This window comes from Scyliorhinus canicula, chromosome 13, assembly GCF_902713615.1.
Source record: "Scyliorhinus canicula chromosome 13, sScyCan1.1, whole genome shotgun sequence".
Lineage (NCBI taxonomy): Eukaryota > Metazoa > Chordata > Chondrichthyes > Carcharhiniformes > Scyliorhinidae > Scyliorhinus > Scyliorhinus canicula.
The window spans coordinates 15,942,954-15,955,634 of record NC_052158.1 but is presented as its reverse complement, the minus strand read 5'-3'; the positions used below and the strand labels follow the sequence as shown (position 1 = coordinate 15,955,634).

General features: G+C 46.7%; 1 protein-coding gene across 1 annotated transcript in view; it reads left to right on the top strand.

Moving 5' to 3' along the window:
- The window catches only part of LOC119976187 (ras/Rap GTPase-activating protein SynGAP-like), a 506,239-nt gene that overhangs the window by 198,828 nt on the left and 294,730 nt on the right, over positions 1-12,681 (top strand). The window lies entirely within an intron of this gene.

The window sequence follows — 12,681 nt, the reverse complement described above, 5'->3', positions numbered from 1 at the left end:
CTCTTACTCTGGACCTCTGCACTACTTGTTCTCTAATCTACCCGATCTGCACACATCTGCAGGCAAAGGCATCAACGACAGACCTTCAAACCCAAGACATTTACACAGCACAATTACGTATCATTATCATTGGAAATAATTCTCAACCTGCCTTGGTTTCCAGAGCTGGATTTCCAAGCCCCGTGTAGAGCAGGGTGTACATATGCTAAATCACCACAGTTTGAACACCGGTGACCATGGAGAGGATTGTGCTTTATTCACAGCATAAATTGCATTGTTAGACACAAACCTCCTGTAGTTAACTAACCTACTGATTACAACATTACTCTCTATAACCTTTAGGAAAAATGTGTTGGAGATGGGAGTTTTTTTTAGTTAACTTTAATGCACATATTAAAACAACGTTCAGTTTCATATTTCAATACATTATGTGCCAATAAACCCTGGATTTATTAAGAATGGGACAGTGCCTTTCTGAACCTGAGGTCCATTGTTCCCTTTAATATTTGGCTGCAATGAATAGCCTGTTCTCCCATGCACATCCACGAACGAGCCCACACATTGATCATCATGGAGCAAGGCCTGCATGGTACCTGGTGAGCTGCTACACATCAGCCCAAACATGCAGCCTAGTGGAAAAAATCCTCAGGACATCCCAATGTGCTTCACAGTCAAGGAAGCACTTTTGAAATAGCACTTCAAGGTACAAGTTACTGCTCAATGCAGTTATAGAACATAGAACAGTACAGCACAGAACAGGCCCTTCAGCCCTCGATGTTGTACCGAGCCATGATCACCCTACTCAAACCCACGTATCCACCCTATACCCGTAACCCAACAACCCCCCCCCCCCCAACCATACTTTTCAGGACACTACGGGCAATTTAGCATGGCCAATCCACCTAACCCGCACATCTTTGGACTGTGGAGGAAACCGGAGCACCCGGAGGAAACCCACGCACACACGGGGAGGACGTGCAGACTCCGCACAGACAGTGACCCAGCCGGGAATCGAACCTGGGACCCTGGAGCTGTGAAGCATTTATGCTAACCACCATGCTACCGTGCTGCCCTACAGCACGTTAGCCTCACAACAGCACCAGGTGCATCAGCCTACATTTTCTGCTCAAATCTCGAGTGGATCATGAACCTTCCAAGACTACATTGCCAGGGTTGGCACTTTAAGAGGAAGATCATTTGAAATTACTGCACCGTCTTTACTTGGTGTTGCAACCTAATGGATTGGTGTAATGAACTGGAAAACCACCAAGAAGGTGACCTTTCCAGTAGCTGGGGGAGGGGAGAGTGCAGAGATGGACCAGCTTTGGAGGCATAACAATGCTGCCCAAACAGAATCATCGCACAGTCCTTGTGGAGTCAAAGTTCCATCTTCACATTGAGGTTACCCTCCATCGTGTTGTGGGACACTATCACCATGCTAAATGGGATAGACTTCGAACAGATCTAGCAGTCAAGACTGGGCATCCATGTGGTGCTGAGGGCCATCAGCAGCAGCATTGTACAATCTGTAGTTTCATGGCCCAGCATATCCCCCACTCTACCATTACCACCAAGCCAAGAGAATCAACCCAGATTCAATGAATAGTGCAGGAGGACATGCCAGGAGTGACACCAGGCAGACCTAAAGATGAGGGGCTGGATTATCTAATTCTGCACCTATGTCTGCCACATGCCAATAATTTTGATGAATGATTAAAGAGATGAATAGACACTGAGCCCCTGAAGCCTTCTCCACCATTGAAATGGACCAAACTGCCGTCCTGTACCGATGCTCCACCCATGGGGGGCTAGCAACCACACAGGGTAAAGTGGCAGACCTGGCCTGCCAAATACTGCCCCCCTATAACCCTCCTTGCCACCCCCGGACCATTCCCCCCCCCCCCCTGCTAGCGGAACAGCTCCCCTCGTCACCCCCCCCCCTCCCCCCGACTGTGGCAGTGTTGGACACAGTCCGCATCCGTCACGCAAGGTCCCCAAATATTGAGAGGACATGTATCCCACGCCGCAGGGAAGTCAGCCAATCGGGGGAGGGCAACAGGTGACATCCTGATGCCGTCCATGCGGCATACCCCTTGAATACGTTTTTGAGAGGGCAGAGCATCCTAAAAATGGCGCCACTCCCGATTTTGGCATAAAAAGGGATTCTCAGGCCGAACGTGATTTCGGCAATCGGAGAATCCCACTTGAGGTGACAACCTGGTGAAGTTACAACTACAGGACTACTTGCGTGCCAAACAGCATAAGCAGCAAGTCATAGACAGAGCTAAGTAATTCCATAACCAACAGATCAGACCTAAACTCTGCAGGCCTGCCACATCCAACTTGAATGATGGTGGGCAATTAACCAACTCACTGGAGGTTAAAGCTCCACAAATAACCCCATCCTCAACGATGGAGGAGCCCAGCACATCAGTACAAAATCATTTGTAACAATCTTCATCCAGAAGTGTCGAGTGGATGATCCATCTTGCCTCCGCCCTCACCATCACAGATGCCAGTCTTCAGCCAATTGAGTCACTCTATGTGACATCAAGAAACAGCTGAAGGCGCGTGGATACTGAAAAGGCTATGGACCCTGACAATATTCTCGTAAATTAATTGTAAAAAAGGGGAAGGCCACAGGATCAAATCCTGGTGAACAACAACTTTCATCGAGAAAGCACCTTTACTTTGTTTTAGCCTTTCCTGGGATGTGGGCATCACTGACAAAATGCATTTATTGTCCATTGCTTGAGAAAAGGGTATGGCTAAATCCTTCAAAACACTTCACAGCAACGTAATGGATGAAAAAACAAAACTAAGGAAGGAGATATTATGACAGGTGACCAAAAACCCAGGCAATAGAGATAGGTTATGAGGAGAGAGTTAAAGGAAGGGTGAAAGGTAGTGAGGCAATGAGGTTTAAGGACAAAAATCCCAGAGCTGAAGGCCAACCAAGAGAGGCAAAGAAAGTTGGTGGGTGAACACAAGAAGCTAGAATTGGAGGAGTTTACAGGATGAGGAAGCATGAGGACCGACTGAGTGGGACCTGCACTGACTGTGGAGGTCATTGAGCACAAGAAGTTGATGGACGAAAGGGATTTTGTGAATCAAGGTGGCAGAGTTGTGGATGAGCTTAAGTTTACATGTAATCAGAGGGGAAATTTAACTTGGGAGTAGGTTACTGGGAAATAGCATGTGTTACCGGGAAAGGAGAGAGCATCATGACATTCTCATCCCATTTCACCACCTCATCTCACCCTGTTATGCCGATTTTATCAGGGAATGCAGAAGAAAGAAAGGACTCACATTTCTATAGCACCTGTCGCAATGTCAAGATATCCAAAATCACTGTAAAGCTGATTAAATATTTCTGACGTGATCTCTGTTGAAACGTGGCAGCTAATCAGTGTTCAGAAAGATCCAACAATGAGCAATGTGATAAATGATCCTGTTGTAGGAAGATTAAAAATTGCCTCAGGAGCAGGCCCATCAGTCCCTCAGTCTGTTCCACAATTCAATAAGATCAAGGCAGGTCCCCTACCTCAATTCCACTTTCCTGTTTGATCCCCAGATCCCTTAATTCCCTCAGTGTCAAAAAACCTATCGATCTCGACCTTGATTAGAGTCAATGACTGAACATCCGCAACTCGTGGGGTAGAGCATTCCGAAGATTCACAACCCTCTGAGTGAATAAATCTCACCTCGGTCCTAAATGTCCAACACCTTATCTTCAGACTATGATCCATAGTTCCAGACTCTCCAGCTGGAATTTAAAAGCAGCCTCTCAGAATCTGCTCTGTCAACCCTATAAGAATTTTTTGCATTTCAATTAAATCACCTCTCATAACTCCAAACTCCAGACAATATAGGTCCACACCTCATCGGACAACACGCTTACCCAGAAATTAATCGAGCGAACCTGTGATGCACCCCCTCTCAGGCAAGAAGACCCAAGCTGCCGTAAGGCTGCCGGCCAACCTAGCTGAACCTGAGGACAACCTGGTAAAATATTGTCAGGAGGTTACCAGCCAGAGGACACAGATTGAAGGTAATTGGCCAAAGAGCTAGAGGGGAGTTGAGGACATTTTGTTTTTAACCACAGTGAATTGTTCTGATCTGGAATATCCTGCCTGAGAGGATGATGAAAACAAATTCAATAGTACCTTCCAAACACTATCAACTATATACATGAAAAATGTAAATTTGCAGGGGTGTGAATAAAGGGCAAGGGGTGATGGCTGAATAATCTTGTATTATTCAATGATTGTGAACAGTGTTTCTCCTGTCAAGCAGATTGTCATGACTGTATAGTAGGTATGGGCTTGTGGAGAAACATAGTGCGCATCACTAGACCGGTAGCTTTAATGCAAGCAATGTAGAGGCAAAAGATTTTTTTTTTTGCAAGCTCATGGGCATATGATCCCTTAAAATGCTGTCATAAATCCCATTAAATTCCCAGAATCTCATAAAATGGAATCAGAATGAAACTTACTCGGTTATTATAATATCACTGATTCTAATGATAACTCCCCCACTCCCATTAAAGATAAGTGGCATTAATGCTTTTGTGTAAGTATCCAAAAATGAAATAAAAAGTTTGAGTACTAATAGTGCAGCATAACTTCTTTGGTATAAAGAAAAAACTTTGGAACGTAAGAACAACAGGAGCCCAGTCATGCCTGCTCCACCATTCATTATAATCATGGCAGATCCATATCTTAAGATTCCCCCTTACCCGCTTTGAAACATAGAAAATTTATGGCACGTAAGTAGGTCATTCAGCCCATTGTATGTGCTGACTTTAGATATTTGACCTAATCTCACTTTCCAGTTCTTGATCTCTCGTCCATAGGTTATGTTGCTTCAAGTGCATATCCATGTACCTTCTAAATGCGATGATGGGTTCTGCCTCTACCACTCTTCTTCAACTCCCCTTGTTACAAAACCGTGGGCTAGTGTGCGCTAGATTCCAGTCCCACAGGACCCGGAGGCTCAACACAAGTGAATTAACCAATAATTTGTACAAAAATCCCCAGAATCTTTGGCTCTTGGCTGCCCAATGATTTACAGTCACCGGGTTTGTATGTTGAAACACAGGACGCAATTCTCTGGTCGCGTTGCGGCCCAAGTCCCACGAGACATCTGAGTCACAAACTCCAGCCAAAAGGGGGCGGAACCAAATGACGCCCGCAAACCTACCTCTGACCTACCTGCCTGGATCCACCGGCGCCACTCAATTCTCTGTCCTCCCTGGGGAGGCTACATTCTGACACCAGTCAGCACTGCTCCACATAAATGTGATCTACCAGGTCATCTGAGATCCCTGGGTGGTCAGGATAAGTGCAGGGTGGCTCCCTGGCCCTCCCCCTGGAACGTGTGCACCGTGGCACTGACCAGCTGGCAACTTGGCAATGCCACCCTGGTACTGCAAAGGTGCATGAATGACACTACAACCTGGCTGGAGCACTGCTAGGGTGGCAGTGCAAGGATGCCTGAGTGCCAGTATGGTTCTCCAAGGGTCAGGGGCCGAGGGGGGTGGGGGGCAGTGCCCATGAAAGGAGGGTGGAGGAGAGGTAAGAAGGGTCCTCCGGGAGGTTGGAGGAGTGAAGGATTGGGGTCCTGGAAGGGAAGGGGTGCTTTAAGAGGGCTTGGGGAAGCCTCAAGAGGGGGCCCCAGAGACCCCACTTGGAGGGTTGGGTTAGTGCCCATGTGTGGGGGTGTGACATTGTCCATGGGTGGGGAGTGTGGGGGATCCACAAGCTCACTTAGAAATTGGGGCACCCTTACAAAATGGTGGCCCGATCTCAGTTCTGCTACCCAGTGCTAACAGAAATTCAAAGGGCGCAATTCTCCTGCTGCATTGTGCTCTCGCTTGAACGCAACATGGCCGGAGAATGCCGGGAGAGGCTTCCATCCAGCCTTCCGACAGCCTTCGGGCCTCCTGAGATTCTCCAAAGTCCCGCGAGACATCAGAGTCTGAACTCCGCCCCAAATGGCATGACCAAACCTTGCTCCCGGAAGTAGGTTTGGAACCTACTTTCAACCTACTCAGGTGTGATCCATCAACCTCCCTCGATTCTTTGGCTTCCCCAGAAAGCTGCAGCCGGGCGCCAATCAATACTGGTCCACACAAACGTGAACCAGGCGAAACGGCGCCAGGGGGTCACCCGGGCCATCGGAAACCTCTGGGTGGTCTGGGTAAGTGCAGGGTGGCACCCTGACCCTCCCCCAGAACACGGGCACATTGGCACTGCCACCCTGGCACTGCCAAGATGCCCAGATGGCATGCCAGGCCAGCAGGAGCACTGTCAGGGGGCAAGGGAGGCCATGCCCTAAAATGAGGAGAGGGGGGCATTTGAAGAGTGGGAGAGTGCAGAACAGCTCAGTCGGGGCCTCCAGAAGGTTAGGTGGGGGTTCTAGAAGGGAGATGGTGCTGTAAGGGGGTTTGGGGGGGCCTGAAGAGGGGGTCTCGGGATAGCAGGGTGTCCTCACTTTGGGGGGGGGGGGGGCGTGGGGTAATGTCCATGTGTGTGGGGGTGACATTGCCCATGTGTGGAGGACCCACAAGCTCACTAAGAGATCGGGGCACCCTTTCAAATTGGCTGCCCGATCTCTGAGTTCAGCTCCTCAGTGCTAACTCCCCAGGGCCCACAAAAATGACTAAGTGTCATTGTATAATGGTGGGGAACTCACAGGCAGAGCCGGCAGGAAATTCCCTGAGAAACCCGCCACAAATGATCTCAGAAATGTTCCTGGAGAATCACACCCACAATTACTTTATTTATAACATAAATAAAGATGAAATATGCAGTAATTACAACGAACTTACTACCTCCTTTTACCACCCTCTATCCACACACAAAAGACAGACAAATACAGAGGAGTGGAAAGTGGTAAAATAATAAGGATGAGGTAAAAGAAGGCTAAGAGTTGATGTTGAACTCTTGGCAGCAGTTTGTCCCTCCAGCACGCTGATTCATCGAAGCCACTTGTGTACAGTTGGTGATGGTCTTCTTGCAGAAACATCCATTCAGTACTTATCGACAGAAGGATTTCTTCTGGAGAGCCACTTTAGCCTTTATTAAACTGAGCCTTCAACTCAAAAGACCCACCTTTGAGTTTACCTCTTTCTTAAATCTCTTTGTCTCTCATCAAACCCAATTTCTAGCCTGAGTTTTAATCTCAATTCTTTGCAGTTGTTTCAATAAAATGGCATCCAGCCTTACTGGAGAGGGAGAGAAAAGTTCTCACACTGGATTTTTAGAGAGCTTTCATCATATCAGAGAGACAAAATCAGAGATGCTTCCTTCAGCTTCTGGGAGTGAAAATCATTGCAGAGAAATCAGAACCAATCACCACTGTTACCAGCAAAGCTCAGCATTTCGAGCCAGCTCATTGGCCTCCAGCTAAGGCAAGCAAACTGAGTCATCACTGATCTCTCCAGTTTGAATGAAAGGCAAAGGCCCATCACTAATGGATCAAAATTGTAATAGCGAAACTTAAAAGAAAGGCAAAAATAAGGGAATAAACATGGTTTAAACAGGAGGAACAGTCAACCTCTAATCCTTTTTTTTATAAAATGTTTTTTATTGAGTTTTCATATTTTATATCCAACAAATTACAAATTATTAGAGAGAGAAAAAACACGCAAAAATTAACATGTATATTTACAGGTAAGCATATTCATAATAATAACTGTGGCCGCCCCCTTTAGCCGGCATACATATTTTACATTCCCCAATATGGCCGAGGCACATGATTATAGGCATTTATTTACAGTTTGGTTTTGGGCCTTAGCTAGCCATCAAACCCTCATAACGAACCCGTAGCCCCCCCCCCCCCCCCCCCCCCCCCCCCCCCCCCCCCCCGGCTACCTTCCCCCGATTCCCGTCCATTTTCCCCTGATTCTTGGCCACCCGACTATTCTTCCTCTTGTACGTTGGCCACAAACAGGTCCCGGAACAATTGCATGAATGGCTCACACGTTCTGTGGAAGCCGTCGTCTGACCCTCGGATGGCGAATTTGATTTTCTCCATTTGGAGAGATTCCGAGAGGTCGGACAGCCAGTCTGCAGCTCTGGGCGGTACTGCTGACCGCCAGCCAAACAAGATTCTACGGTTGGCGATCAGGGAGGCAAAGGCAAGGGCGTCCGCCCTCCTCCCCAGGAATAGATCTGGCTGGTCTGAAACCCCGAAGACTGCCACTATCGGGCATGGCTCCACCCTCACCCCCACCACTTTGGACATAGCCTCGAAGAAGGCTGTCCAGTACTCCACAAGTCTGGGGCAAGACCAGAACATGTGGCCGTGGTTGGCCGGGCCTCTTTGGCACCGTTCACATCTGTCCTCCACCTCCGGGAAGAACCTACTCATACGGTTTCTTGTTAAGTGGGCTCTATGTACCACTTTTAGTTGCGTCAGGCTGAGCCTTGCGCACGTGGAGGTAGAGTTGACCTTATGCAGTGCTTCGCTCCAGAGTCCCCACCCTATCTCAATCCCCAGTCAACCTCTAATCCTGCTGCCAATTGCTTTAAAGCCATGCCTCCTGGTTCTTGACCTCTTTGCTAATGGAAATAGGCGGCATGATCCAATGGCCATGCAGCACCAGAAAAATAGTTTGCCTCAGCGCAGCATGGCAGTTGAGAGTCAGGAGACCATGCTCCCGAGATCTACCCGACTCACCATGCCTTGCGAGATCCAACCCAATCTCGCAAGACGTTGCGATGTAAATCCCGCCCACGATGGGCAGGACCACTTTTCGGCAAATCTGCATATTAGAGCGAAGCAGTAAGCCTCACTCTAATAATCGAGCCTGCACCGACCCTTGGAAAGAGCACCCTGCTTAAGCCCACACCTCCACCCTATCCCCATATCCCAACCTAACCTTTTTGGACACTAAGGGCAATTTAGCATGGCCAATCTACCTAACCTGCACATCTTTGGACTGAGAGGAGGAAACCGGAGCACCCGGAGGAAACCCGCGCAGACACGGGGAGAACGTGCAGACTCCACACAGACAGTCACCCAAGCCGGGAATCAAACCCAGGTCCCTGGCGCTGTGAAGCAGCAGTGCTAACCACTGTGCTATCATGCTAGTGAAGGGATTAATCTGCTAAACACATATATTGTGTTGTAAATGTACTGGGAACCATTAATACTTCAGCCATACAGCATGACTGGATTGGTGTCTATCTCTTACATGGACTACCTGTAAAGGGGGTTTGTTTTATGATACCATTGACTCGATTTAATAAAGGGTATTAACCAGATGTTTTCTGGTGTTTGAATTGCTATTAGAAGTAAAGGAAATATGACAATAACCTGAAATTCCTCCACAGCAATGAAAATGAAATGAAAATTGCTTATTGTCACAAGTAGCTTCAAATGAAGTTACTGTGAAAAGCCCCTAGTCGCCACATTCCGGCACCTGTTTGGGGAGGCTGATATGGGAATCGAACCGTTGCTGGCCTGCCTTGGTCTGCTTTCAAAGCCAGCGATTTAGCCCTGTGCTAAACAGCCCCTGCTGATTTATAAGATGATAAGGATGACAATATTTATGAACTCCATAGCCTGACTGCTATTTCCCTGGGTTAAGGTTCATCAGTGGGGTACTGGTGAGATTCTCATTGCCCAAGTGAAGTCAGCAGGCACTGCGAAGCTTCCGCTAAAGAGGCAGGAAGGGGTTAAATGGATGGAAGTGCCTTAAAGGCTGACAGAGCGACCGCTCAGTCGAGATACAAACTCCTTACGTTCCAGCTGTCCATTTATTCTCTTGGAGGTTGAGCCAATCACCATTGCCTTTCTTTAATAAGGCAATTAACTTAACAATGAAATTGCCAAAACATGCACTTGCTGATCCATTGACATGGGAGTATTGATTAACTGTTTCCGGCGTATTTACAACATTATTCATATACATTGCATTTTCATCTCTGCAGTCTTCTCTAAGGGATGGGTTAATTCTGTCCACTGTGAGGATGCTTGGCAGCCTTTCAAGGCCAGAATGTTGACTAGGACATAAAGCGCCAGGTGTTCAAACTCAGGTGTTCTCGTGCACCTTGCTGACTTTCCCAACTGCTTATCTAATCTATTAGACTTATTTACTTCACTCTGTGAATATCAGGCCTTTTTGTTCATTCGTTGGACTTCACCTCGGACCCGAGTCATGACAGGCGCCAGGAGCCAAATCTCGAAGCCGCCGTCGACACTGGGGTCCCCTACTAGCTGATGGACGAGAGATTCTTATGTTGTATTCTTATCTTATATTCTTATATCATATTATTCTTATCAATAAAGTAGAGTAGACAAACTTCTGTCATTGTTCTCATGTACATTGTGTCCGAATCACAAAGAACCCTTGGAGTAATCCAAGACATATTTGCCACAGTCAGCAGGATTCAGTAGCAATGTTTAAGAGAAAGGGACAGAACCTAAGGAATTTAGACCTGAGACCAATAGTGTTCCAGGATGGAAGGCAGGCGGACTGGGGTTCTGGCTCAATAGCTAATCTGTTGAAGCAAGTCGGTGCCCCATGAGAGGGAAGCACTATCCTTGTAGGTAGAACAACAAAAGCTAAAGTTAGCAGAGGCCATGAAGGTAGCTCAGGAAAGAGTGGATCTCCAGGGTTTTGATTGCCAGGGCGAATAAGAGCGGGGACAGTGGGCATCCCTACCTTGTGCCTCTGTGCAGCTGGAAGTATTCAGAGCTGGTGGTGTTGGTCCAACGCTCGTCTTGGGGGCGTTGGACACCCACGAGGTGAACCCTGTTCTTTGCCCAAACCGCTCCAATACCTCAATGAGATACTTCCATTCAACTCTGTTAAAGGTCTTTTCTGCATCCAGGAAAATGGATCATCTCTGGCATTCTCTCCCCGTATGGGCCATTATTACATTTAGCAGCAATTTGATGTTCACAGTTAGCTGTCTACTCTTAACAAAGGCTGTCCATTTGTAGCTTTTTCCTCTCCGCCAGAATCTCCACAGTTAGGCCTCAAGAGTACTTTCTGTTGACCTCCAGGATGGAGATGATCAGTTGCTCCCTAGCCACCCTCTCTTCCCCGTCTCTTCGTGCCTATAATTTCTCCCCTAATCACTGACTTTCGTGTTTCCCAAAATGTGGAAGGTGAAACTTCCCCATTCTGGTTGTTAGTGATGTACTCGCAATGGCCTGTGATGTTTTCCGGCAGAAGGCCAAAAGGTCCATGTCCAACCTCCAAGTGGAGGGAATGTATGTAAAATTTGTAAATAAGAAACGTCATAACGTGTAAATATTAAGTGCACTATATGTTAAACTGTTGCACTGTAAAAATTGGAAAATGCCAATAAAAATATATTTTTTTTTAAATTCAAATTTGACGTGGAGAGGATGTGTCCTCTTGTCAGAGAATCTAGAACTAGGGATCTCTGTTTAATAAGGAGTCATCCATTTAAGATAGCGATGAGGAAAAAGGTTTTCTCTCAGAGGGTTGTGAGCCTCCTCCTCAAAATGCAGTGGAAGCAGAAACTTTGACTATTTTTAAGGTGGGGTTGGTAAGGTAAGATAGATTCTTGATAAACAAGGGGGTGAACTCTCAGTCTTCTCTGCTCCAATGAAAACAATCCAAGACTATCCAACCTCTCTTCATAACTTAAAATGTTCCATCCCAGGAAACATCCTAATGAATCTCTTCTGCACCCCCTTGAGTACAATCACGTCAATCCTATAATGTGGCAACCAGAACTGCACACAGTACTCCAGCTGTTGCCTTACCAAAGTTCTATACAACTCCAGCATGACCTGCTTTTGTAATCTATGCTTCGATTGATAAAGGCAATGGTCCCATAAGTCACCACCCTATTAACCTGCCTTTCCGCTTTCAGAAGTCTTTGGACAAACATGCCAAGGTCCCTTTGTTCCTCAGAACTTTCTAGTGTCATGCCATTCTTTGAATACCTCCTTGTCAAATTACTCTTTCCGAAGTGCATCACCTCACACTTTTCAGGGTTAAATTCCATCTGTCACTTATCTGTCCATTTGGCCATCCCTTCTACATCTTCCTGTAACCCTAGTCACTCAACTTCATTGTTAACCACCCAGTCAATCTTGTGTCATCCGCAAACTTATTCAAACTACCCCCCAAATATTCATCTACTTAATTTATATAAATGACAAATAATAGGGGATCCAGCATAGACTCCTGTGGTATGCCAGTGGACTCTAGCTTCCAGTCATATAGCAGCCGCCTGTCATCAACAAAGGCAATTTTGGATCCACCTTATCAAATTACCCTGTATCCCATGTGCATTTGCCTTGTTTATAAGTCTCCCATGTGTCATAGACTTTGCTGAAATCCATATAAACTGATTACCCCGATGAAACCTTGCCTCTTTAAGTGAAGTTAGATTCTCTCTTCAGAATCTCCTCTTGAGCTGAATGGCCTGTTTCTGTGCTGTATTTTCAATGTAAATTACTATATTTCTTCATGTCCTTCACAAATGCACCCAGCATCTACCGTCCCCCACCATTTCTCCATGGTCTCCTCTTTAATTCAGTTCTTAAGAAAAACTTATCCAGGATGTGGGGCATTGCTGATGAGGCCCATTGCCTATTATTGCCCATTCCTTATTTGCCAGTTGAATGGCTTGCTGATGAGTACTGAGCAGCTATGTGTGAACCACACTGGTGTGGCAATGTAGTCAA